Source organism: Cyrtonyx montezumae, unplaced genomic scaffold (genome assembly GCF_038088225.1).
Source record: "Cyrtonyx montezumae isolate F1298 unplaced genomic scaffold, pur_monq_1.0 scaffold_8, whole genome shotgun sequence".
In the NCBI taxonomy this organism is placed as follows: domain Eukaryota; kingdom Metazoa; phylum Chordata; class Aves; order Galliformes; family Odontophoridae; genus Cyrtonyx; species Cyrtonyx montezumae.
Window position 1 is genome coordinate 18,980,853 of NW_027072089.1, and position 25,727 is coordinate 19,006,579.

At 45.6% G+C, this 25,727-nt stretch overlaps 1 protein-coding gene across 1 annotated transcript in view; it reads left to right on the forward strand.

Annotated features, from left to right (window-relative positions):
• Positions 1–278: 278 nt before the first annotated feature.
• NCALD (neurocalcin delta) overlaps positions 279–25,727 on the forward strand; it is a 46,857-nt gene continuing 21,408 nt past the window's right edge. Inside the window, exon 1 of the mRNA XM_065752293.1 lies at positions 279–386. The gene's annotated coding sequence lies outside the window, so the exon portion shown is untranslated. The remainder of the gene's footprint in view (positions 387–25,727) is intronic.

Sequence of the window (25,727 nt, forward strand, 5' to 3'; positions counted from 1 at the left end):
TGTGAGAATGTGGAAGGAAGAGGCGTGCTTTCTCTCAGGGACGCAGTCACCGGGTGAGCCCCAGTCGCACTGGGGGTTGTTGGGCTGTCGGGGCGCCCGCGATGCTTCGGACGTGCCCCTCGTGTGACAGATGACCTATTGAAATAATTTCAGAGCAGTGCTGCGGTTGCCACGACAACCAATGCTCTCTTGGCTTTCATCTGGCCATGTGACAGCGCTTTGACGTCAGCTGGAGGCAGAGCCTGTGGTTTCGGCCGCGCAGCCAAAGCCGTGTGAGAACCCAGTGGATGCTGGATTTATCCCCGCCGCCGCCACTGCCGCCGCTGCTGTTTCTCAGGGGCTGCCAGAGCATGGACTATTAAAAACTTGCATTTCTGCAGTGTGAGGTAACCATTTGCTTTATGTTCTCGTCAGGTATTTTTTCCTTTTTTCTTTTTCTTCTTTTTTTTTTCCTTAAAAAAAAAAAAAAAGGTACAGATCAGCTTATGGTGAGGGCGTTTTTTCACTTGTTTGTTTTGGCTGAAGTTTGTCATGATGAACAAGCCCGGTGCTATCAGATAAATGCAGGGCAGCTTTTAGTCACTAATTCTGCGTGCAGACTGCTAAGCGGAGTTAAATTTAGATTAATGATCCGTGAAAGCAGTATACAACAATATTGTTCTCATTTGACACTTTCGGAATATAAATGAACGTGAGTGATTCTAAGCGAATCCGTTTGGGAGTTAAAAGAAATCATGCTTCGCTATGTTGCTGCTCTGGGCATCACAGCTTTACACTTTTGTCGGAACTTGTGCATTTGTTAACACTGCCCTGGCAGGGCGGTCTGGTCCCCAGCATGCAGGGAGCGGGAGGCCAGCGGTGGATGCATGGGGAGCAGCTCTCTGCCGGGTCCCTGAGCTTGGGATGTGAGTTAGCTCTGTCTGCATGGGCTCCGGACACTGCTCTGGGTCTCTGTCCTTGGCCGGGGGCACGCAGCACTCTGCTCAATGATGTTTACAGAGGGAAGGACCGAGAGCTTCCTGAGAACGTGTCTGAAATATGCCAAGAGAGCAGCGAGGTTGTAACATGGGCTTTTTGTCACGTGCAAGGATTTTCAATTTGTGATTATTCTTTGGTGGGTTACGAGTGGTTAGGACGACTCAAAAAAGAACAGCAGTACCACGGTAATTGGAAAATAAATGCTATTCGGGTGTTTTTCAAAAAGAAGAGGTCTTGTGTGCTTGTGTTATGCTGGCTCGGAGGAGGCTGTTTGCAAAGGAGATTCCAGGGCTGCTGAAGTTTGGTGCCATGGCTGGAGTTTGTATGTGAGCGCACATATTCGCCTAGAGGACAGACCACAGATGAAGCATCATGTGTGTTGTTTCCTGGAAAAGTATGTTAGACGGCTCTTATCTCCCCTAATTAAATACTCCTGCTCCCTCCCTCCCAAAGTTCAAAGGGTTTATTGATAATGATAATAATTTGCTAAAGCTGCTGCCACTCTGAAATGACCACAGAACTGCAAAAATATCTAAAGCGCGGCACAATAAACGATAAGAAAAAACAGTGTAAAAAATACCTTAATATTACTAAACACAGCAGAAGTAATCGTTTCAGAAAGGGAGACAAGGCAGAGATTAACACCGAAAGCTCTTCTGTAAGGAAAGTTATGGCTTAGTGCTTTGGATCTCACTGCATTTGGCATGCTTAACAGACCAACAGGGATAATTGCAGCTGAAGCCTCTAAGCCATTTTGCTTGGCACTATCCTTCCAATATAGCTCTCATGTCTGAATTATCAATGTTTTGGTGACTGAAATATTTTAAATAGTGTTTAATAAATGCTTCTTGTGCATCAGTGCATGAGAAGACCCCCTTGCTCTGTGCAGTGGGTTTGACAAGGAGTGACAGCACCCGCGCAGCTCCGCCATGCTGGGACAGCCCCAGCCCCCTGGGCTGCCCAGGGTCACCACAGGGATGCTCCACGCTCCTGCCTGCCTGCAGACACCCCAGAAATGTCTGCAGGGTGTAAAATAACGGAGGCAGCATTCACTCCAGTGATATTCATTGGAAATATTTTAAAAATTTGTTCAGCATCTTTAGTTTAACAAGCGTATCCTTCTTTAGTTTACCCGAGGATTATGAACTGCCTCCCATGTCACTAGAGGGATGTGTCGTGCCTGGCAGGGTGACCAGCTCGGTCCCTTCTCATTGGGTCCTGGGGGTTCTGGACATCATGCCACCCTCTTTCAGCCCCAGGGCAGGCATGGCAGGGACAGCAAGGAAAAAGCTTCTGGCATGGGAGCCTGCAATGCATGCAGAGGGCATGGATCTGTGCTCAGAGAAGGTGAAGGGACCTGTGTGAGAGCACTCCCTGGTCCACATACTTCTTTCTTGTGATTTTATGCTCTTTGTTATACAAACACTTTCACCAAATGCTTGGTTTTTACTTCAGAAGGGTATGAAATTCTCAGCAAGCAGAGCGCTAAGCATCCCTTCAGCCCTTCATGCACTGTGAGAAAATACCAAGCTGCCTTTGGGTCCCTGTCTCCTTCCCATCACTGAGGAGCAAGAAGGGGGCTGCAGTCCACCCCTTCTCTTCTACCCAGTGCCATAGCCAAGATCGTCAACTTCCTTGAGTTTGAAATCCTCCAAAAGAAATTAAAAATAAATGGCATGTGCATGGGATTGGTGACATTACACTTTCTTCTGGGGACTCCCGACAGAATCCATGGCTCCTGGCTGCCTTGGTACTTGCAGGTGTTGCTCCACTGCATGTAGAGGTGGAGGACAGCATCTCCTTCACAGTTCCTTCATCCACAAGAAGGGGTGAGCAGCCCATTAATTGCTCAGGAGTTGGAGCCCTTCACCTAGGTGAAATTGGCTGAAAGCAAGGCTGAGGTCTCCCTGAGCTACTTCTCTCACAACTGGACGCAGTCAGGGGAATTAAAAACTGACTCAAACTGTTGATGCCTCCAGCCTAGTAATAATAATGCTCTCGAGCCTTTAGTGTGCTCTACCTTGATCTGGTTGAGCTGATGGTCAGTGACAGTCTAAATTTAGGCTAGAAGCATAAGAAAACCTACAGAGAATAATCCTTGCAGTGCAGAGCGCTGACTCCTTCCTGCATTTCTCATACAGAAGGTGATTTCTGCCGTCACCTTAAAGGTCCCAGCTGCTATGCAAGGCAACATTTCCCAGGGGAATTGAATCCCCCCTATGGGGGAATTGTCAAACAGTGGGAACTGCCATAGCCATATTGGGTTTCAGGCTCTTAAGTTACATCCTGCAGAAGCTGTTTTCCACGCTGCTAAAAATCATCACGTTCTGCTAATTTAATGTCCCGCATCAACTTTAACAACTGGTTTAAATGATAACTGAGTAGCAGTAGGGAGCTGACATTTTAATCAACAGTTGCTTTTCCAATTAAAGCCAGATGCCATGCGTGTGGTACTCTGAATGCAAAATAAAAGTTGACCTCATTGTTGGTTCCAAGCACAGAAATTCTCGCTCCAGAATGTTGTTGGTAGCCATATTTTAGAAGCGATATTTCATGGTGAGCCAAACTCTATGCAGACAGTTATAGTCAGATAACAGTTTGAAAAATTTAATATGTTTTGGCTGTACTTTTGCTGCAGTTAAATTTATCTTCTTAAATTGCAGGGAGTATGAGTTGAGGTTTGAGAAACAGTAATTTTGTAATTATTTTACATGGATCGAATTATTCTGTCATCAAATTTGCATTTCAGACAGCATTACAGTATGAAAATATAATTAGAAACTGTAATTCAGGAATTGCTGAATGTGATATTTCTCAGAGGGAGCACTGTGAAGGAGCACTGACCTTTTTACAGCTTCACCAAACACTGGAACCCTAGAGGTGGACTCCAAGTTATAAAGTTCTGCATTCTGTGGTCCCAACGCACTATTGACGTTCTGCTGAACTTTGGGATTTTTTTGTGTGTGTGAGAATCATTTCCACAGAAGCACCCAATCGCTAAGAGCTGAAGTGCTCAGATCCTGTCAGCTGAATTTCATCCTGGCTGTGCTGGGAGCTGATGAATTGCTTGCAGCTACAAAATGACAGTGAGATAATGTAAGGATCTGATTTACACCCAGAAAAGCCAAGAAGCTTGTAGTTTGTGCTGAATGCTGTTTTGAATTTGTCCAAAGCCTGAAATTCTCAGCAATGCCTCCTCTTGCTGGAAGGAGTAGAGGACAGGGCTTGGCTTAGCTCTGCTTCTCTTCTTCTGAACATTTGGGTCATTTTGCTATACTTGTTCATAACGTTTTAGCTGCGTAAATCTCACTGATGGCAATCCTTAAGATTTCATTGATTATGCTTATTACAATATTTGGTTTATAGGTAAGTTGGCCGGAAACAAGCACAAGCTCTCTTTTTAGTTGGGCTTATGTTGTTGCAATCCCCTACCATCCCATCCTGGAAACAAACACTCCTAGAGGAAGAAACACCTGTGGCAAGTTCTTCCCACCACCTTGCCAGGACATTGGACGCTGGTGTGTGGAGCAGAGCTCACAATGCACAGACCAAAACCAGCAGAAGGCAGATTCTGAGTGTGAGGTGTGTTTACTGCTCCCTCCTCACCATACATCCCACAGGGTTTTGCTAAGAAAATCCCTGCACTCCTTCTCCCATGCCAAGGGCCACACAATACTGGTGTAACGGAGGGCACCTGCCCCATTACTTGAATTTGGGTGATTCCCATCCTGCCACCTGCACCTGGCATGCCTGATAGGAGCTGAGGAACAGTTGCATGGCATCATCACAAAGTTGGAAGGTATTTTTGTTAGAGAGGATGTAATTAGGCCAATGTAATCCTCACAGACAAGATGGCCTTTCCTGGGGACACCAGGAGGCAGGTGCACAACAAGGCTATGAAGCTTGGAGCAGGAGGGACAGGGAACAATCCAACCAGCTTCAATCCTTGCTGGTGTTGCCACAACAGACCCAGCTCATCCTAAACATGGGCAATTGGGCACCTCTTGGAGAGGCTGCAGCAATACAGTCCTGTGCCCTTCTGGCTCCAGGCAGAGTGCTCAGCTGTGTGACTGCTCCTCATGGCAGCCCGAGATGCTGGGGGCAAACAAGCACAAAGCTGCTGATTATTTCTCCAACTGCTGTGTGGTTCCTATTAACACTACTCTATACTACTCTCACAACACTATTCTTTTGTGCAGAATGGCAGCTTGATTGCAGAGTCCTCTTTAACTTTACAATTTTAGCAAGCCCAAGTCCAATTAGAGTAATTATATCTCAGCAGAAACACTGTCTGTTTTCCACTGGTCCTGCCTGTCAAGTGTCCTATTCATAGCTGTTGTTCTTGTGTGGGGTTTTTCATATGGAATTGCTCTGACCCTTCCAAAACAGCATCATCTGAAGGACAGCCTGCATTTCTATTGACTTTTTTTCACAGGTCGGTGTGAATAAGAACAGTGCAGGATTTCAGCTGTCCAAGGATGCCTCATTCAACCTGACCACTGTTTCCTCTTGCCTTAACAACACTGACACAGCAAGTGGGGCCCCTCACTTTCAATTATTTTACTGCCAAAGATTGAGAACATGACCAGAATTGCAATTCTCCCTTCCTGTATTGGAGGGCTTCTCTAGTCTAAATCCCCAACCTGAGCTGCTAGAGTCGTCTCAGAGCCAGGGCTGGTTGACCCAGTCCCGTATAGCACCATTTGGTCACAGAGTGGTTTGGGAGCACGGCAGCAGGTGCTGCTGCTGGAGGGCCATCTGCTGACCACGTTACCTAAGAAGCAAAAGATGAGAAGCAAAGCTATGTAAAAGTGGAAGTGAGGGCCTTGGGAAGGTGCAGAGGTGGTGCAGGGAGGAACCAGTCTCCTGCACAAACCAAAGGCTTTTTGTTTCTCATAGCTTTTCTGGAAAGGAGAATCTAGGGAATAGATTTTGTATGTGTCTGAAGTTGTCTTACAGTTGTGCTTGAGGGCATCCCTGAGTGCAGGATAGGAGAGAAAGGAGTTAAAGCAAGTCACTGTTACACTTGGGGGCCTTGTCTAAAATAGCCACTTTTGTTTTGTTTGCTGAATTCCCCGTGCTTTTCCAGGGCTGTTCCCATTATTCACTTCTTTCCCAAAATAACATTTTTAACCAGAGGAGTGGCCAGGACCAGGAGCAGAGGGGATCTGCAGCCAGAGCTGGACAGCTGCGTGCCCACGTGTGTCTGCATCGAGTCAGTGTCAGGCTGTCATGGGAAGCTGATTGCAGACCGCAGGGGCAGGTGGCAGCTCCCTGAAACTGAGGCAATTTTGTCTCTTAACCCACTGAGCTGAGATGCAGCCTCAGGGTGTTTTTGGGTTCCCATGCTTGATAAATGACCCAGAGGAGCAGCTGCTCTGAGGTTTCCACCCAGGCTGCTCAGGGACATCTCCCTATTGTCACCATGTCCCTCATACTCAGGTTCCAGAAATGGGTGCTGGCAGCCTTCCTGAGGGGACACAGAGGGGGAAGGAAGCCCCAAAAGGACTTAAAACTCAAGTGTTCATGGTGGTGGCTTGCTGTGCTATGTCTGAGCAGTTCACCTTCACTGTGGCCATCCAACTGTGCAAATGCTGTGTGGGGGGAGAGGATCTTCCCATTCTTGCTGTCTCTGCACAGACCTGGGGGGACGGAGAACAGATTCCTTGCTGGGGGCTTTGGCATGCAGGACCCTGGCTCTGCCCTAGTGGAAGCAGCCTCTATGGAAAGCCCCAGAGTCACTGTATAAGTAGTGGGCAAAGGGTGCCCGGATGAGTCACTGCAGCTCAGACAGGTGCTCTGGCTAAATCCGGGCTGTGGTGGGACTGGACCAGCAGTGCCTCAGCCATCTAGCTCACAATCCCCTTCAACACCCCTTTACCAAGATGTGACAGCTTGCTTCCCCCAAGTCTTGGCATTTTTGATCTCAGAATTAATATTCAAGCAAGTGACAAGTTAATGGTTGTCCTGTGATAACAACCATGTCTATATTAGGGACAGTGTCTGCGTTTGTACCAAACACAGTTGTGAACATCCCCAGCACTGAAGCTCAGAGTCTGAAGCTGCTCCCTATTCTGGGAACAGCTCTGCTCCCAGCCAAGCCCCATCCTCCCATGTGAGAGGGTTTGGTACCCTGTCTGAGCAGCTGGGCCTATCCCACATGGCAGGTGGCACAAGGCTTCTCCTAGGGAGGGTGAGGATATTTAGCAGAAGGAAGAGGGAATTTCTGTTCTTGACGGCCCTTCAGTGTGAGAAATGCACTCAGAGGCATTTGCTTGCATTTATTTTAATGACATGAAAATTGCAGATTTGGATATCCTGTGCTACACTCCTCTCCTATTTCTTCAGAATTAGTAAATTTCCATCACCTTGATTAACTCCTTCAGTCAGACATCAGTGCAACCTACTTCTGCAACGCTAGTGATGTGCCTAATACCTGGTTTTGGCATCCTGCAAGGGTGAAGTAACGTCTGTGTGCTCTCACAACAGCACTTAAGTGTGGGGAAAGGCAAAAAGCAAAAGAGGTGCCATGGTGCAGTTTTCTCCCGGTATGTTATTTGTGTCATATTCAGCAGTCGCATTTTTGGCCTTGGAGAATTATGTCTGTGGGGCTTTGATAAAGCCAGGGGACCATTTACCTGTATCTTTACACACAGTTCTCCAAGTGCAACTGGTTGGATTTTTACTCCCCAGTTAGGCCTCAAATGTGCATACCTGCATGCAGCTGAAAACTTTTCCCTTTTGCTTGCAATCAGAAATTGCTGTGCCCAGAATAATGGAAGGATTTAGGAAGGGGAGCATTAAAGCATTTTTCAAAGTTTTTGAGTACGTTTTAATCCTTATTAGCCCTGAGCAGTTGTCTGCCAGGGGAGGAGAGGTGCAATTAAAAATGTGCCCCATGTATCCCGCCCTGCATACACACAGCTGCTCTTCCAGTGAAACCGAAATGGCTCTCTGAAAGACAATGGGAAATATTTCTTTCACAAAACCAAAACCAAGCTTTTCTTGCAGGCGTCATAAGGAAAAAAAAAAAAAAAAAAGGAAAACCTTTCTTAAATTTCCAGTTCCATTAAGCATCTGTCTCTAATGTACAGTTCCTCAACTTTACTTGGTTTTTAACCAAAATGTGCTCCTGTTTAAAAGCACAGGCATTTCATCTTCCAATAAAAGTCCATTCCACTGTCTGTGTGCCACAGCAGCGTTTGCATTCATTGTTCTGTGCCACCATTTGGTTCAACCTCTCCCCTGAAGATCAGCACTCGCTATTCCTTACCAACCACATTCAGCCATCTGATTTTCTGATGGGCAACTTGATCAAGGTCTCACAAGGTGCTAAGTTCATCCGTGCAGACAAGGTGTTTTTTCCCTTGGCCAGCCTTATGGTCACTAGCCTCCAGGCACCCAGCACCAACGGGATCCGCGCTGCTGTGGACACGCCCATCGATGCAGGCACTTGCCTCGAGGAGTGTGGGCTGCTTAGGTGCTTTTTTAAGCACATTATTTCCAAAACTACTCCTCCTCCAATCAATAAGATATGTTAAACATATTGGGAAAAATGTGATTTACTCCAGGAATCCTTATTACATTTCATTATAAGATGCTGAATCTAATAGAGAACAAAGATCGCTTTAATTTTAAGTGGGCAGAAGTAAGATCTATGGCGTGCTCCCACTGAGCAGCTATCAGCAACATGCACCTTCTCCATCTAATGCAGTTACATAAACTAATTAGGTTTGGGGCATCTAATGGGAACAGTGCTTAACTACATTACATGTCCCCCGAGAGAAATTGGCGTCAGATGAATTGCGAGGCATTGTGGTATCTCTTCTCAGCTATTTTTTCCTGCCCTGAGGGTACTGGTGTGATACGAAATTGTGGGCAGAGCTCTGGCTGCCAATCTTAACTCCAGTCACTTCCTTTCCACTCCTGCTGCTGGTGAGCTCAGGAGGTAGCAGGGGACAGTGGTGCTCCTCTCCTTCTGCAGCTCTGTGAGCAGGGCCAGGTTCCAGCTCACAGAGTGGAGTGCTTTGGTGCCATTCACCACTGTTTTGTGCTTTATTCCTGCTTCACATCCAGAACAGCAATTCTAGAAGTGGAAAAGAGAAAACTCAACCCAAAGCTGTGTCCTAGAGCAACAGCTCCCCTGCAGCTCTGCGCTGCCCTTTTAGACAGATAGCTGACAACTTCCATACAGGCTAACTTCCCTGACTCTATTCACAGAAGCACCTGATAGCTAAAGGCAGAATAAAACATCTCCCATACTCTGCAGCACCCCAGGGACTGGTGCTGCTTTCTGCTGGGGCAGTGCTCCTTAAAGCACTCATTTACCATACCTGAGACATCCAGAGAAGTCACATCAAAGCACCACTGTTATGTCATTCTGCTGACATACCTGTCATGCTGCGGTACCTAGAAAGTAACTTTCAGCTATGTCCCTCATGTCCCATCCCATTGTGAGCTTCTGCAGATCCAGCTACAGGAGCCAGTCAGCTCCTCAGGATCTCCAAAAACAGATCTCGCAGAGTCTGGGAACACAGGACCAGATGATGCAAAAAGTCTCTAGTGCTGTAGAAAATCCTTTCCTACCTCCTCTTCACTTCAGCCAACACTGCAATGCAGATGTGGCCCTGCAGTCTTTGTAGGGTGGTACAAGAAGTTCACATGAGAAAGCTCTGTGATATTAAAGTGCTACTGTGCTGTCTGTGGGGGAGGAAGGGATCACATTAAGAAAAAGAGAGCCTTGTGGAATGCCTGTTTTGACTTTAAAAATAAAATGGTTACCATCTGCCTTATCAATACTGAACAGAAACCAAGCAACTGATTCCTCTTCCACAGAAAATGAAAGCTGATTTCTTGAATTGGGATAACATATTGTGTAAAGTCTCTTGACTCCAACGTTAAGCCCAACTAGCTATGAGTTTTATTGGGTTGCTTCTAGAACTTAATTACTATTAATTTTCTACAATAACTGCTTTACTGCTACTTACGTTCCTTAATGCCTGAACTGGCACAGCTCACTGCTCTCATTGGCCTATCAGCTGTGCCCTGGCTGTCGCCCACCTGCTCATGAAGCCCTGTCCTTGCATTACTGCTTCACCGTGTTCTAGAGCACGCGTGCTGCAGGAGCAGGCAGAGACATCTTGAAATCATAGAATCATTAAGATTGGAAAGACTAATAAGATCATCTACTCCAACCATCAGCCCATGCCTGTAACTGCTCTAGACCACTTCACTCAGAGTCACATCTACGCATTTCTGGATCACCTCCAGGGATGGTGACTCCACCACGTCCCTGGGCAGCCTGTGCCAATGCCTCATCACTCTTGCTGAGACGAAATTTTTCCTCATACTCAATCTTTGGCTCTGCTCTTGGCCACCAACTGTGCTGTCTGCAGTGAGAAGCGTGTTTGGTTTTTAAGATGTCCTTTCTCTTCCTGAGGAGGATATGCCAGAAAGGGTTCTCCTGAGGCATTCAGCCTGGTGCGGGTAACACCACCACAAAAGCTTGAGCTGTGGATTTCTCAAACTCCTTTTGCACGTGAGCTAGACCTTCTGTTTTGTGATCTAAGGAGAAGGCTGTTCCACAGACTTCACTGTTCCAGTGGTTAGAGATTTGCTTCTCATTCCCAGCCAAATTTTATTCGTGGCTAGTTATAACCATCTGTTGTTGTGCCAGCATTGTCCCTCCATTTAAGAAGCTTTTCTCCTTCCCTAGTTTTTACCCCCCTCTGAAGTATTTATAGACTACAACCATATCCCCTCTTGGCCTTTCTTAAACAGACGAGTGCTCCTGGTCTTCTCCGCTTGCCCAGGCTTTCCTTTTCCTTATTTGGCCTATCTGCCCTTCACTGTATCCCCAGTGGTTTCAGATCCCTTTCCAGGACATGGTTGTCATCCTATTCTTCTTGTGTGATTGTCTGGCTCTCCAGCTGACGGTGTTTCCCATCTTGATGTCACCAGCAGAGGCACTGCTCTGAGATTATGTGTCATGGTGATTAATGAAAATGTTAAATACGATCTGCCTTGAGACTCCTCTTTGAAGAACTCTACTGTAAAACCATCTTCCACCTGAGAATTCCCCTTTCAATTCAGCCCGTTAGCCTTAGAGGGGAAACATCTGTCTGGTTCTGTGCAGCACATCTCCAGCAGGAATTATTTACTGTGATTTCACCCAAATGGTTTTGTATCAACCTTTATGTATACACATATATACCATTAGAAATGCAACCTCATGTGCTGATTTGAAAGCCAGTGCAGCCAGGCTTTCTGTGAGGCTTCCATATAAGGTCAGTTCTGCCAAGAAACTTCAGTTCTAACCTCTAACATTTCTACAACTTCAGTCTGAGATCTCTCTTCAGCAAGACTTGCCAATTGTGTTGCTCCAGTCGGGGTGTTAGCAGACGTGTTTTGCTCTGCTTCAGTCTCCCAGCGTCTTATAAAGCCAAATTCATGATTCAAATGACTAAACTCATTATTCAGGCTTAGTACATGGGGTTTTTTTATGGGAAATTGGAATGGGGTGAAAATTCTTTTGTGCTCTGGCCTGTGTTGCCTAGATATTGGCCTTTAGAGGAATAGCAAAAATGATGTTTGTACCCTTTACATTCAAAATGGGTGAGACTATAAATATCCTGTAGTCCTAAAACAACATTCCTGTTAGTTCTGCAATTAAGACTGCAAGATTCTCCCCTAGCATCTCCCTGCATTTCCCCACAAAGATCTGACTGTCTTCTATTCTTCTCTGTGCCAAAGGCTCTAGAGGCTTTTGTAGGACTTGGTGACATCCCACAAACTGAAGAACAGAGCTCCATCTCTTCTAGGCTCAAATAAGAGAGGAGAGATTATTGAATCTTTGGCTGCCCTTTTGATGACAGTGAAAGAAATTCTTGCCCTCCTTCCTTTGTAAAATTCAGGTTTGTGGTATCTCTCTACATTAGTAGCGAGTTCTTCTGAATGTGTTGTACAAATGAGCAGTATATGGAAAAATCTTCTGAAAAATCAAATCCATCTTTACTTAAGGTTGTTTCCTGAGTGACAATTTTGCTTTTTTATTAACATCAGAGTGTTTTTGTATCTGAAGAACAGGCTTTCACCATAGCATGTGGAGGACTGGCTCACAATCCTTTCCCATGGGCCCCTACATCTAAGCTGAACTAAAACCAAGGGCAGGAGCTCCCCTGGCACTCTGGGCTCCATTTGACTCTCTTGGTGGGCAGTTGTCCTAGAGCAGCCTGGGGAAAAATTGATTTGAGGATTTGCCTCCTGAACAGAGCAATCAGGCAGAAAAGGCTTTAATTTTGCATGAGGCTGTGTTTTCCAGCTCTTTCTGCTAAATTTAAGGAACTCCAAGACAACAAATGATATAACTTAATTTGACACTGTATGTAGAGCAAACTGAGACCATGTTTTCCCGAAGCCGTTTTCTGAAATCATCCTCCAGTATTTCTGCTTCTGCCTGAAATCAGGCAATGAATTTGGAGTTTGCTCAATCACTCCCCAGACTCCAGCGATGATACTGAACAATCTTACTGAGGAAACTTTTATCTAGGGAGCACCCAAACCAGAAGCATGGGGAGATGATTGTGCCATCCTTGCAGCTGCTTAGCATCTCAAAGGAAAGACTGAATTCCTTGTACCTGGCAATAAGATTCAGGCAGTCACTGTATTGACAGAATTAGTTCATATTCCAGTCCATCATGTGTACAGATGATGTTCTCAGAGATTAAGCTACTGTAGCAACAAATCTGATAACCTAATTTTGAAAGATAAAAGCTGCAGTGAAGTGAGGCCTTGTGGTGCACCGCACTCCATTCGATTTCCAGTGCTTTGGAGGAACAGAAAAGAAAGCTCTCCCACAGGTGATTGCTCCTTTTCTGAATGTAAATCTTGCAGGGAAGGAAATAGAGCAGCACTAAAACTCCCCTCCCTGTGGGTATGAGCATCTGTTGCCACTCTTAGCAGCTCATGTGAAAGGCCATGTGGAGCAGGGCTTAGAGAAAAGCTTAAAACAGAGTAACAGGGAGCATCTCCCTCTCTGTCTCCCTCTGCTATGGGGAGCCTGTATCCATTCCTGGTCCAGGAAATGAGTACTGGTGTCATAGGAGGTGCTCAATCCTGTGGACTATGGCAGCAAGAACTGGTTGAAGGACAAGCCAGAATCTGGCACGGGTTGCCTTCAGAAACTGTGGATGCACCATCCCAGTATGGGCCCTGGGCAACCTGACCTGGTGGGTGTCAGTCCTGCCCAGGGTGGGGGGATTGAAATTGGTAGCCTACATGGTTTCTTCCAACCCAACCCATTCTACCCTACGGAGGAAGAAAGCAGCCTGTGGCATGGTTGTGCTGGGCAGACAGCTTACTGGGCTTAAAGGACTTTGTACATGTTTTGAGGTAAAGGGATGGGTGAAAACAAAGCATGGCTGGATGGTGGGCATTGCTCAGTACTCAAGGGCCTGCTGAGGGAGCAATGAAGAGAGATATTTTGCAGCTGACAAGGACATTTTAAGGGCTGGTCATTTCAATTTGGATGACAGCTTGGATCGCAGGGGGCAGCCTATGACCTCATCCATCTCTGCAGCCTCAGAGACGGTGATGGCCGCACTGTGGTGTTGCTGGGGCCTGGGGAAGGCAGTGGCTATGTGTGCATGGGGCAGCTGTGCAAAGAGGCAGCAAGGTATTACCCCACAAAGCATCACAAGTCTTAATGCATCAGTGCTTGTCACTCAAGATCAATCTCCCCTGTGTTGCTAGCAGGACAGAGTTTTTTATGTAACTTAACTGAATTAAGTTGTTCATCTGGCCATGCTACAGGGATAGCGTTGTTAAAAACCACAGGCATGAAGTCCATGTACAGTTGGTAGCAGCAGATTTATTTCTCTTGGTCATGCTAGGGAAGTTTGCAAGCTGCCCCAGACTTCGCTTTTAGTTGTCTTCATATTTTAAAAGGTAATATTTACATTCGAGGCTCTAATATGTGCTCTGTGTGCACTATTTTAACATTATCTGGGGGCTGTAATTGATCAGATCAAAATAAATTATTGTGTTGATTAGGTTGTCTTCCTTTATGAAGACCTAAATGCATGATACTCCAAATGGTTTGCATCTATAGCTAGCTGATGGTAGAATCTTGTTGTGAAAAACCCTAGAAGCAAATGCACATTTCTTCTATGTGACTTAAATCCAATTAAATTAGTTCTGCTTGCATTCTGAGTGCTTACAGTGCATCATAAAGGGAATCACACAAAAATATAACATTTTCAGGCACTCCCATCCTGTCCCTGGTTACTTCTCATACAGAAAGCAGCTATTACCTGTTTGCAGCAGCTGAGGTTCACCTAGCCGTAGGTGTAGCCCCACACCATATTTTCAGGAAGCCTCCAGAACTACCAGTTGGTGGTTTTATCTGAGTTCACCAGGGCCAGCTCCCAGGGCTTTGTCTGCTTATTTTCAGACATTTCTTCTCTACATTTCATCATGTGTGCATTTCAAAGAGGAGTGTCAGCAATTTCTTTATGAACTGTGGCTGATATCAGGCAGTTGCTTCTTGCCTGGACTCTTTGGTTAATGCAAATATTTTTTACAATTCCTCTTTGAAACACCTGACCCAGAACTGCATAAAACTTGCACATAACCTCTGCATTCAGAGGAACCCTTTCCTACACTGTTGGCTTTGGTGAAAACAGTTTCAAACCTTTTACTCAGCTCCTGAGGAAGATGAGAGGAGTAAGCAAGACTCTGGCTAACAGCTCCAGGTGCAGAACATTTGTGTCATCCTTTGCCACGTGCCTCAGCTCATGCTGAGCCTCTGCTGTGGTTCTTATTTTGGGTTTGATTGGATGAGAGACCTTTTTCTCCTCCATCTGTGTACGCCTGAGGAGCAGCTGGACCTGGTAGGATCCAGCCCCTGTTCCCAGGCAGGAGAGGGAAGAGGAGGTATTTGGGCATGGGAAGTATTTGGGTAAAGAGCAGGTTTGGTTAAGGCAGGCCTAGGATTTTTTGGACTCTCATCAGTTTCTATCAGTTCTTCCCTGGTTGAACCAAGATTCTTCAGGAACCTGCAGAAGTCTGCTGCCAGCTGCTGGGACTCACTCTGGTGTAAGCAGCTGTAACTTTGCTGACCTCAGGGAGCCAGGCAGCTCCACGATAGGGAAGATCTGGCTTACTTCCAGCACAGCACTTTGTCATTGTCTACAAAAACATTTATCAGCAAATCCTCCAGTCCATTGCCAAAAAGCAGTAGTTTTTCTTCCTTCAAGTAAGACTGAATTTGGTACCCAAGACATCCGATGCTCTTATAAACAGTACTGTCTCACAATAAACATGAATATGAAGAAATCATAGCACCCATTGAGGTTCTGATTGCAAACTTCTAGCTCTTGGAAGGAGATGAGCAATCTTCACATTGAGTTATGACTGCAGATATTTCCTTTTCCTAAGCTACCATCTGTTGCCATGGCCACAACCTTCAGAATATTCTGGCTATTTTACAGTCACTAATCTGAGTGAAAGAGCAGAAGTTTAATTATTTTCTTCTTATTCCATCCACTGTTATTCAAAGTCTTCAGTAGAAAAATCCATTTTTTATTGTTTATTGTTTTCCTGGAGAAAAATAACAAAAGGCAATTAATAAGTGCAGCACGCATTCTGTACATCTACAACTTATAAGCAGGGGTGAGGAAACCGATTTCTTTACAGCCTGAAGACTGATATCAGCAATAGTTAGGGGCAGGACAAAATCACACTGTAGGAAGTAAGACTGGGAGCTTCCAATACTTGTCCTGTCCATTGTTGTCCCAAAGGATGGATCAAGTCCTTCAGACTCTCCTGGTAAGCTGCCTGATGCTGTGGGTGGATAGACTTTGGCAATTCATCAAAATCTGAGACCTCATAGGAAGCTTCTCCACCATATCATGGCACTTCTGGTTTGTGAAGAAACAACAAGTGCCTGGAAGTCTGCTCAGGCAATGGGACTGCAGTGGACTGGTCTGATGAGTTGTTCTTGGACTGTTCCTTAAACTTACCATGGTCATTGGAGCACCCAAAGCAAACCCTTCTTTTCCACTGATATTACTGTTGGCCCAGGAGCGCACAGTTCTAGGAATTCTGAGGAAAAATGTGTTGTTTTGGATTTACAACAGGAAATTTTATCATTTTAAGAGAAGAGATCTCTTTCCTTGAGAACAATTGAGATAATATGATGACTGTGACTGCCTCATGCACAAGCATGAAGGTTGCCTAAAAGGTTCAGCACAAGGCACCAAACCCTTATTTTTGATATAATTTACAGTTAGACTGGGCATACAGTTCTAGGAGATAAGAAGCCCAAATTCCTGGGCTCTGCTTTCTTCTGGGTTCATTTTATGATATCAGAATTTCCACAGGATCATTCTGCCCCCAGGGCAAATTAATTATTTATGCTTCTTTTGCCCGTGAGATTCAATTAATACTCCCAAAAGCCAAAGCTAGTAAGAGGAGAAATGTGAATGTGGGAAGTAGCATACAGACACTGTGTAACACTTGCTCTCTAAGTGATGGTGACTGCAGCATTTTGTGGTAAGCTTGGATTCTCCTTGTGCACATCTCCCCGTTAGAGTCTCAAGCCAAAGGAACAACTATTTCCCACATCACCAGAGTGGTTGTGTATGTGGTAGGTGATGAGCCCTATTGACACTGTTGTACAACTTGAATTCTGCTGAAAAGTGTTAATAAGACAGCCTCTGATGTCTGTGTGCTTCCAAGGTCAAACAGCAGTGGAGCAGGGACTTTCAGCTGTTTGTCTTGAGCATATTTCAGTGGAGGGACCCTACTTTTCATCTTGCTTTTAATTGTAAGTGCCTAAATTAATTGGGCTTGTCTCCTACTGACCTGTGCCTGAGCTCTCCACCAAAAGCTTCCATGATGGACTGAGATCTGGGAAGATGAATGCCCTAAAAGAGTGATTCCTTGTGTATTCAGGCTCCCTGTTATCTTCTGAAGACTGCTGCTTTACTCAGAAAACTCTCTTGTTGCCTTCTGAGGATGGTTGCTCTAGTTCAAAGCCACTTGCCTCCACTCTGCAGTACATATATTCTTGACTTGGAGCTGCCAGGTATCACTTTTTGGATGAGTGTTGAGTTTTTGTTGTTTTGTTGTTGTAGCCTGGCTTCTCTTGATGTTGGAATTTGCTCTGGCCAGTGCTAACTTAAATTGAACCCACAATAATCTCAGCAGTGAATATCAGGGCTTTCTGTTTATTTTTGGCTGCACAATTGTTTAACTAAGTGGTAATCCATTTTATTGCTTTGCTTTGGTCCATACAGTCTGTGTAATTTAATGTGTCCCTTCCCATTAAATAATGCCTACAGCACACCCAAAACTCCATTTTTGCATGCTTTCCCATTTACCTGTTTCTCAGCAGTAGTGTTGTTTCCCTGGTGGCACTGAGTCCATCTGTCGAGGGCATGAGCTTGGAGTCTTGGGAACCAATTCTTTCTGCAAGAATAGTATCTTGCTGCAGACTTCCCCTAAATTATATTGCCAGAGCTTAATGCCATGATACCAGTAATGTTACTTATGTAAACCAGAAATATAGTATCTGTGGAGCAGGAAAGGAAGGATGAAAGGGTCCATTCAGTGAGCAGCACATTTCAAGAAGGTCTAGAAGGCACATTTTTCATCTGTAGCCATGAAAGAGAGGCCAGTGTTCATACCTCTGCAGCACTTGGCAGACCTGCAGCTCCAAGGGCGTGTGAAGGTGCAGTCAGTTCTGTGCAAAGCTGCTCTGATGGCTGAACTCAGGTCTGTCCCACCAAATCCCACGGCTCAATTGAAGGAGCCATTTGGTTCACTCCTCAAAGCACCTCAGAGTTCTTTTCAGCATCTCAGCCTGCTCACCTCCTGCTTGTTCTATCTTATTTAGCAAACAAAGACGATCAGCAGGTCCCTGTTCCGTCCTCTTCTGGCACTTACATTATACAAACTATTTGATGCAAATCTATACACTTAAGATGTGTATATATGTTGTATTTATGTATACGTACATGTATATTACATTAAAATGTAATGGTGAATTTTCAGTCAAACACTGAGAAAGTTAAAATTTAGGTGACCTTTGTTTTCATTTCTCAAACGTTTTAGCTAGCGTCTAGTTTTATATCATTAGAACATAATATTAGTATAGTGAGATGTGGCTTTCTTTTATTCTTCATTTTGGTTACATCTCTTGGAAAGTGGTTGCAAGAAACTCAAGAGCAGGATCCCTTTGTGAATAAGATCACTTTGGAGAGAAATCTACTCATGATTAAAAAGCTGTGCATCCCTGAAGCTTTCATTCATTGCTTCCTTAGATACAGAGGGAGCCTGTATTTACAAACCTATGGAACTTCCCCTGAATCACACCATGGCTCTCCTCCCTAAATAGTCTGAGCATGTGTACGTGTGAGTGTACAAGAAGTCTGTTCTGTAAATTCATCTTTACCTATTTATTCAAGTATTGGTCTGTGAACATCTCAGGAAATATCTGAAAAATTCCTATTTTGGATAATCTCACCTGTGTATAATTCCTGGAAATGATAAGTTGCATCCAAGCTTTCTTGTTCTGTGGTGATTACCATGCACCTGAAGTACGATCTCATTGTTTCTGAGGAGTCTTATTTTCTGCTGTGAATATGACGTTCTAGATATTTTTCTATCTAACCTTAATTAATTTTGCTTTTGCTATCAGTTGGCTTTGGAAATGAATGGTGTCAGAAAATATAAGAGATGCAGAATGCCTAGAGAAAAAATGAAATTTCTCAAGTGGACAGTGAATGTAGAATACAATGGTAAGCCACTGAGATAGGCTTCTGCAGAAGAAAAGTCAACAGAATAATGCTTTTTGGTCTAGACTACTTTCAAAGCTAATATGTCGCATTGTTTTAGGGAACAACATCTCGTTGAGTTTGGTCATTATATTTTTGTCCCTCTTTGCATCAATTATTTGCTTTGCTTAAGTTTGGATGTAAAGTCTGGAAACAATATTGTTAAAAACAGTCTGTGTTTGGAGTATAACATACATCTGTTATAGAATAAGGTTATACAAATTTAAACACACTACTCATTCACCATAATGACCATTAGTATGTTGGTAATTCATAATATTGCAAATGGAATGGCTCAGAAATAAGAGACATAATCATCCTATCTAGACATCATATCAAACCCTGTTGAATGTAGGATTAAAAATGTAATGTAGCCTCAAAATGTAGGCTCTTTATTTGTTTCTTGAGACCCACTACTACATACAGAGGTTGCTTTCTTTGAGCATCACTCATATTCTGAAGAACAAATAATGTAATGATAACCCTGAGCTGCCTCATCTTTTCTGAACCTCCTTGTTTACTTTGGACCCACTTTAAACCTGTGTCTAAAAGTGCTGATATTTATTTAATGAATAATAAAACTAGTTTCTAGGAGAAATGTTCAAAATGCCAGCTGTCTGTGCTGATGACTCTATGAGGAGCTGGACAGACTGTGCCATGCTCTGAGTAAGACCACATGTGCTGCCTGGTGCAGAGAGCATTTAGGTTTTGTCCCCAAGTCACAGTCAAGTGCTTGGTCTGGGCAGCCTGGCTCTGCCAACCTTCTGCCTTGGGGTAAAAAGAAACAATTACCTTGAATGATTACACTGAGGAATAACTTGAACCTCTTAACTGACAATGTGTTGGCAAAACAAGGGCTCTTCAGCCTGGAGAAGGCTCTGGGGAAACCTGAGGGCAGCCTTTCAGTATCTAAATTGGAGTTATAAGAAAGAAGCAGACAGACTCTTCAGCAGGATCTGTTGTGATGGGACAAAGGGAGATGGTTTCAAATTAAAAGAGGAGAGATTTAGAATGGATCATGTGTAATGAAAAAGCTTTTTATGTTAAGGATGGTGAAGCACTGGTACAGGTTGCCTAGAGAGGTGGAATCTGCCCCATTCCTGGAGACATTTGAGGTTAAGCTGTACAGGGCTCTGAGCACCCTCATCTAGTGGTAGGTGTTCCTGCTCAATGCAGGGGAGTTGGACTAAGTGACCTTTAATGGTCCCCTCCAACTCAAATGTTTTTGTGATTCTATGAAAACTGAGCATTCCCTTAAGCTGTGAGATGTCTGTGTTTAGATTTTTTCAGGAATTGCCTTCTTTCACAAAATCACACAGAACCACAGAACTGTAGGAGTTGGAAGGGACCTCCAGAGATCATGGAGTCCAACCTCCCTGCAACAGCAGCTCCCTAGCCCAGGTTGCACAGGTAGGCGTCCAGAAAAGTCTTGAATGTCTCCAGAGAAGGAGACTCCACCACCTCTCTGTGCAGCTGTGCCACTGCTCCGTCACTGCACTGGGAAGGAGTTCCCACACACATTTGTGCAGAACTTCCTATGCTTCAATTTGTGATCATTTCCCTCATCCTATTGCCACACACTTCTGAGACAAGTTCGGCCTCATCCCTTTGCCTCCTGTTCCTTAGATATTTATAGATGAGGGATCCCCTCTGAGTCTCCTCTTTTCAAGGCTGAACAGACCCAGATCTCTCAGCCTTTCTTCATAAGGGAGGTGTTCCACGCCCTTTATCATCTTTGTGTCCCTCCACTGGACTCTTTTCAGGAGATCCCTGTCTTTTTTGTACCAGGGAGCCCAGAACTGGGCACAGTACTCCAGGTGAGACCTCACCAGGACAGAGTAGAGGGGGAGGATCACCTCCCTTGACCTGCTGGCCACACTTTTTTTAATGCACCCCAGGATACCATTGGCCTTCTTGGCCACCAGGGCACACTGCTGGCTCATGGACAGCCTGTCATCCACCAGGACACCCAGGTCCCTCTCCTCAGAGCTCCTCTCCAGCAGTTCATCCCCCAGCCTGTACCATGTAGATTCAGTCTGTCCTCCCTAGGTGCAAGACTCTATACTTGCTCTTGTTAAACCTCATTGGGTTTCTTTCTGCCCAACTCTCCAGCCTGTCCAGGTCTCACTGAATGGCAGCACAGCCTTCCAGTGTGTCAGCCATTCCTCCCAGCTTTGTATCACCAGTAAACTTGCTGAGGGTGGACTCTATCCTCTCATCAAGGTCATTGATGAAGACACTGAACAGGACCGGACCCAGTACCGACTCCTGAGGAACACCACTAAGTACAGGCCTCCAAATGGACTCTGCACCACTGATCACAACCCTCTGAGCTCTGCCAGTCAGCCAGTTCTCAGCCCACCTCACCATTCACTCGTCTATTCCACACTTCCTCAGCTTTGTTATAAGGATGTCATGGGAGACAGTAAACAAGGAGCTCTTTATTTCTTCATGCTGTATCTCATTGTCACCAGTCAAGAAACAGACAACAAACACAGGAGTGCATATATATCTTTTCCTAAGACATTTGTAAGGTAGTTAAAGATTTTTCTAGATTCATTTATAATCTGGGGAAAAAAAATAGAGTACATCTTTCAAGTATACTGTTGATGGTTACATCTTGAAATCTAGATGGAGAATGCATTAAAGAAGCATAACATTTTGCTTGGGGCCCACTCCTTTTATATGAGTCCTTGTGGCACCTGTGAGAGTCTATTCACTTTCACCTTATTAGGTATGGTCAAACAGAAGATCTGGGAAAACCTCTTCCACAAATTCAGCTTGTTAGCAGAGTTTTTATGGCTTTTCATGCAGTGATGCAGTATTGATCCCTTTCTATCTATTTAATTTGCAAAAGAAGTAGAAGACCCATGCCTTTGTGCCACTGAGAACTACCCAATGGTACTCTACTAAGAAGTAGCGTGAGGATCCTTCCAGGAGTGCAAAAATGGACTTCCAGTGAGAAATAGAACCAAGTGCTAGATTTCCAAATGCATATCTAAACAGTGAGTGTAGAAGTGCACACAAATCTTATTTGGAAAGGCATTTATTTCCTTTCATAAGTTCATAAGTTCATAAGTTCATAAGGTTGGAAAGGACCTATAAGATCATCTAGTCCAACCATCCTCCTATCACTATCTCTACCCAACTACTAAATTAAGTCCTTTAGCACCTCATCTAAACGCTTCTTGAACAGCGCTAGGGATGGTGCCTCAACCACCTCCCTAGGCAGGCCATTCCAGTGCCTGACCACTCTTTCAGAAAAGAAATGCTTCCTGAGGTCTAATCTAAATCTTCCCTGGCGCAACTTGTGGCCATTCCCTCTCGTCCTGTCATTACTTATCAGGGAGAAGAGGCCTACCCCCTCCTCACCACAACCCCCCTTCAGGAAGTGGTAGAGTGCAATAAGGTCTCCTCTGAGCCTCCTCTTCTCCAGACTAAACAATCCCAGCTCCCTCAGCCGCTCCTCATAAGACTTGTGCTCCAGGCCCCTCACCAGTTTTGTTGCCCTTCTCTGAACACGCTCCAGGGCCTCAATGTCCTTCTTGTAGTGAGGGGCCCAAAACTGAACACAGTACTCGAGGTGCGGCCGTACCAGAGCTGAGTACAGGGGGATGATCACCTCCCTGCTCCTGCTGGCTACACTATTTCTAATACAGGCCAGGATGCTGTTGGCCTTCTTAGCCACCTGGGCACACTGCCGGCTCATGTTGAGCCGAGCATCAACCAACACCCCCAGGTCCTTTTCCTCTCCACATTCTTCAAGCCATTCTGCCCCAAGCCTATAGCATTGCATGGGGTTATTGTGGCCAAAGTGCAGGACCCGGCACTTGGTCTTATTGAACCTCATCCCATTTTGCTCAGCCCAGCTGTTCAGCCTATCCAAATCCCTCTGAAGGGCCTCCCTACCCTCAGGCAGTTTGACACATCCTCCCAGCTTTGTGTCATCTGCAAACTTACTGAGGGTACACTCAATTCCCTCGTCTAGGTCATCAATAAAGATATTAAACAAGATGGGCCCCAAAACTGACCCTTGGGGGACACCACTTGTAACAGGACGCCAGCTGGACTTAACTCCATTAACCACTACCCTCTGGGCACGGCCCTCCAGCCAGTTCTCCACCCAGAGAAGAGTGAACCTGTCCACACCACGGGCTGCCAGTTTCCTTAGGAGAATACTGTGGGAGACCGTGTCAAAGGCCTTGCTGAAGTCCAGGTAGACTACATCAACAGCCTTTCCCTCATCTACCTGTCTGGTCACCCAGTCATAGAAGGAGATGAGGTTGGACAAGCACGACCTGCCCCTGGTGAACCCGTGCTGGCTGGGTCTGATCCCTTTATTGCCATGCACGTGTCGTGTGATCTCCCTCAATAACATCTGTTCCATAACTTTCCCTGATACCGAGGTCAGGCTGACAGGCCTGTAGTTCCCCGGGTCTTCCTTACGGCCTTTCTTGAAGATGGGAGTCACATCGGCAAGCCTCCAATCTTGTGGGACCTCTCCAGATAACCAGGAATGCTGATAGATGGCAGAAAGTGGCTTGGCAATCACCTCTGCTAGCTCCCTCAGCACCCTTGGGTGGATCCCATCTGGCCCCATGGACTTGTGGGAGTTCAGATGGAGGAGAAGATCTCTGACCGTCTCTGCTTGAATCACAGGGGGTGCATTATGCACCCCGTCCCAGACTTCCAGGTCAGGGCAAGTACCATTTGGATAACTGTCCTGTTTATTAAAGACAGATGTGAAGAAGGCATTGAGAACCTCAGCCTTTTCCTTATCATCTGTGGTTATATTGCCTGCCTCGTTGAGTAAAGGAGGGAAATTTTCCTTAGTTTTTCTCCTGCTGTTAATATATTTGTAAAAGGGTTTCCTGTTCTCCTTTACAGCAGTAGCCAGCCTAATTTCAAGCTGGGCTTTAGCATTTCTAATTTTCTGCCTGCAGATCTTGGCCAGTTCTCTGTAGTCACCCCAAGTAGCCTGACCCATCTTCCAGAGGACATAGACTCTCCTTTTCTCTCGGAGTCTCAACAAAAGATCCCGGTTCATCCACACTGGTCTTTTGCTCCTCCGGCTTGACTTACAGGACTCCGGGACTGCCTGGTCCTGTGCCTTTAAGATTTCCATCTTGAAGAGCATCCAGGCTTCCTGGACCCCTTTACCCTTCAGGAGCAAGTCCCAAGGGACCCTTGCAACAAGTGTCCTGAACAGGTCAAAGTCTGCCCTCTGGAAGTCCAAGGTAATAGTTTTGCTAGTCACCCTCTTGACGGCACCCAGAATAGCAAACTCCACCATTTCATGGTCACTCTGGCCAAGACAATCTCCAACCTTCACATCCCCTACTAGTCCTTCCCTGTTAGTGAAAAGTAGGTCAAGCAAGGCATCTCCCCTGGTAGGCTCTTGCACCAGCTGAGTCAGGAAGCAATCATCCACACATTCTAGAAATCTCAAGGACTGCTTCCTCTGCGCAGTATTGTATTTCCAGCATATATCAGGGAAGTTGAAGTCCCCCATGAGAACGAGTGCTGGCCATCGTGCAACATCTACGAGTTGTTTATAGAACATCTCATCTATTTCTTCATCCTGACTAGGTGGTCTGTAACAGACCCCCACCACGATGTCACTCCTAAGGACTATCCCCCTGATCCTAATCCATAGACACTCTACTTTGTCATTTCCAACCACTAGTTCTTCAACATCAAAACACTCTTTGATATAGAGAGCTATGCCACCACCCTTTTTTCCCTGTCTATCCCTTCTGAAGAGCTTGTAGCCATCAATCCCAGTATTCCAGTCATGGGAGAGGTCCCACCATGTTTCTGTAATAGCTACAAGGTCATAGTTAGCCTGCCTCACAATGGCTTCCAGCTCTTCTTGTTTATTGCCCATGCTGCGTGCATTGGTATAGATGCACTTCAGCTGAGATATCTGCCTCACCCCTTTTTCCAGCACAGCCTCCTTAGGCGCTTTACTGGAGAGCCCTGTTTTATCCCCTTCCCCCGTCACAGCTAGTTTAAAGCTCTCTCAATGAGTCCAGCTAGCTCCTGTGCTAGGATTCGTTTCCCCCTTTGGGATAGGTGTGTCCCATCAACAGATAACAGGCCAGGAGCCGAGTAAACTGTCCCATGGTCAAAAAACCCAAAGTGTCTATCTCTACACCAACCTCTCAGCCAGTTATTCATCACTTGTGTTTTCCTAGCCCATTCTGTGTCCTTCACCGCCCCAGAAGGTATGGAAGCAAACACCACTTGTGCTCCCACCCCTTGAACTAATCGCCCTAATCCCCTAAAATCTCTTTTCATAGTTCGCAGACTTCTCTGAGATATTTCATTGCAGTCTGCCTGAACTACTAGTAATGGGTAGTAGTCGGTGGGGCGAATCAAGTCCGGGAGTCTTCTAGTAATGTCCCTGATTCGAGCCCCAGGGAGACAGCACACTTCCCTGCGGTTTGGGTCTGGTCTGCAAATGGGGCCCTCAGTTCCCTTTAGAAGGGAGCCACCCACTACGATCACCTTCCTTTCTTTCTTAGTAGCGGCAGTCTCAATGCACGGAGGTGACTGCCTTGCCATTGGTGACCTCCTGCGGGAATCTTCCTGCACTTCACCCCTTATCACCTCTTCAACTTCCAAAGCTGCAAACCTATTGCTTAGGGGTATCTGGGGGCACTGGGGAGGCAGAGGGGGAGATCGCCCACGGCACCGAGTAGGGACTCTCTGCCAGCCCTCCCCATCCCTCAGATATCCCCCTTCTGCCCTACGGGGACAGGTCAGGGAGTCCACCAGAAACTGTGGGGGATCTCCCTGGTACCTTTCTCTCTGGCACTCTAGGGAGTTACTCCACCAGTCAATCTCCCTCTCACAGTCCCTGATGGCCCTCAGTCTCTCAACCTCCTCCTTCAATTCAACCACCATGTT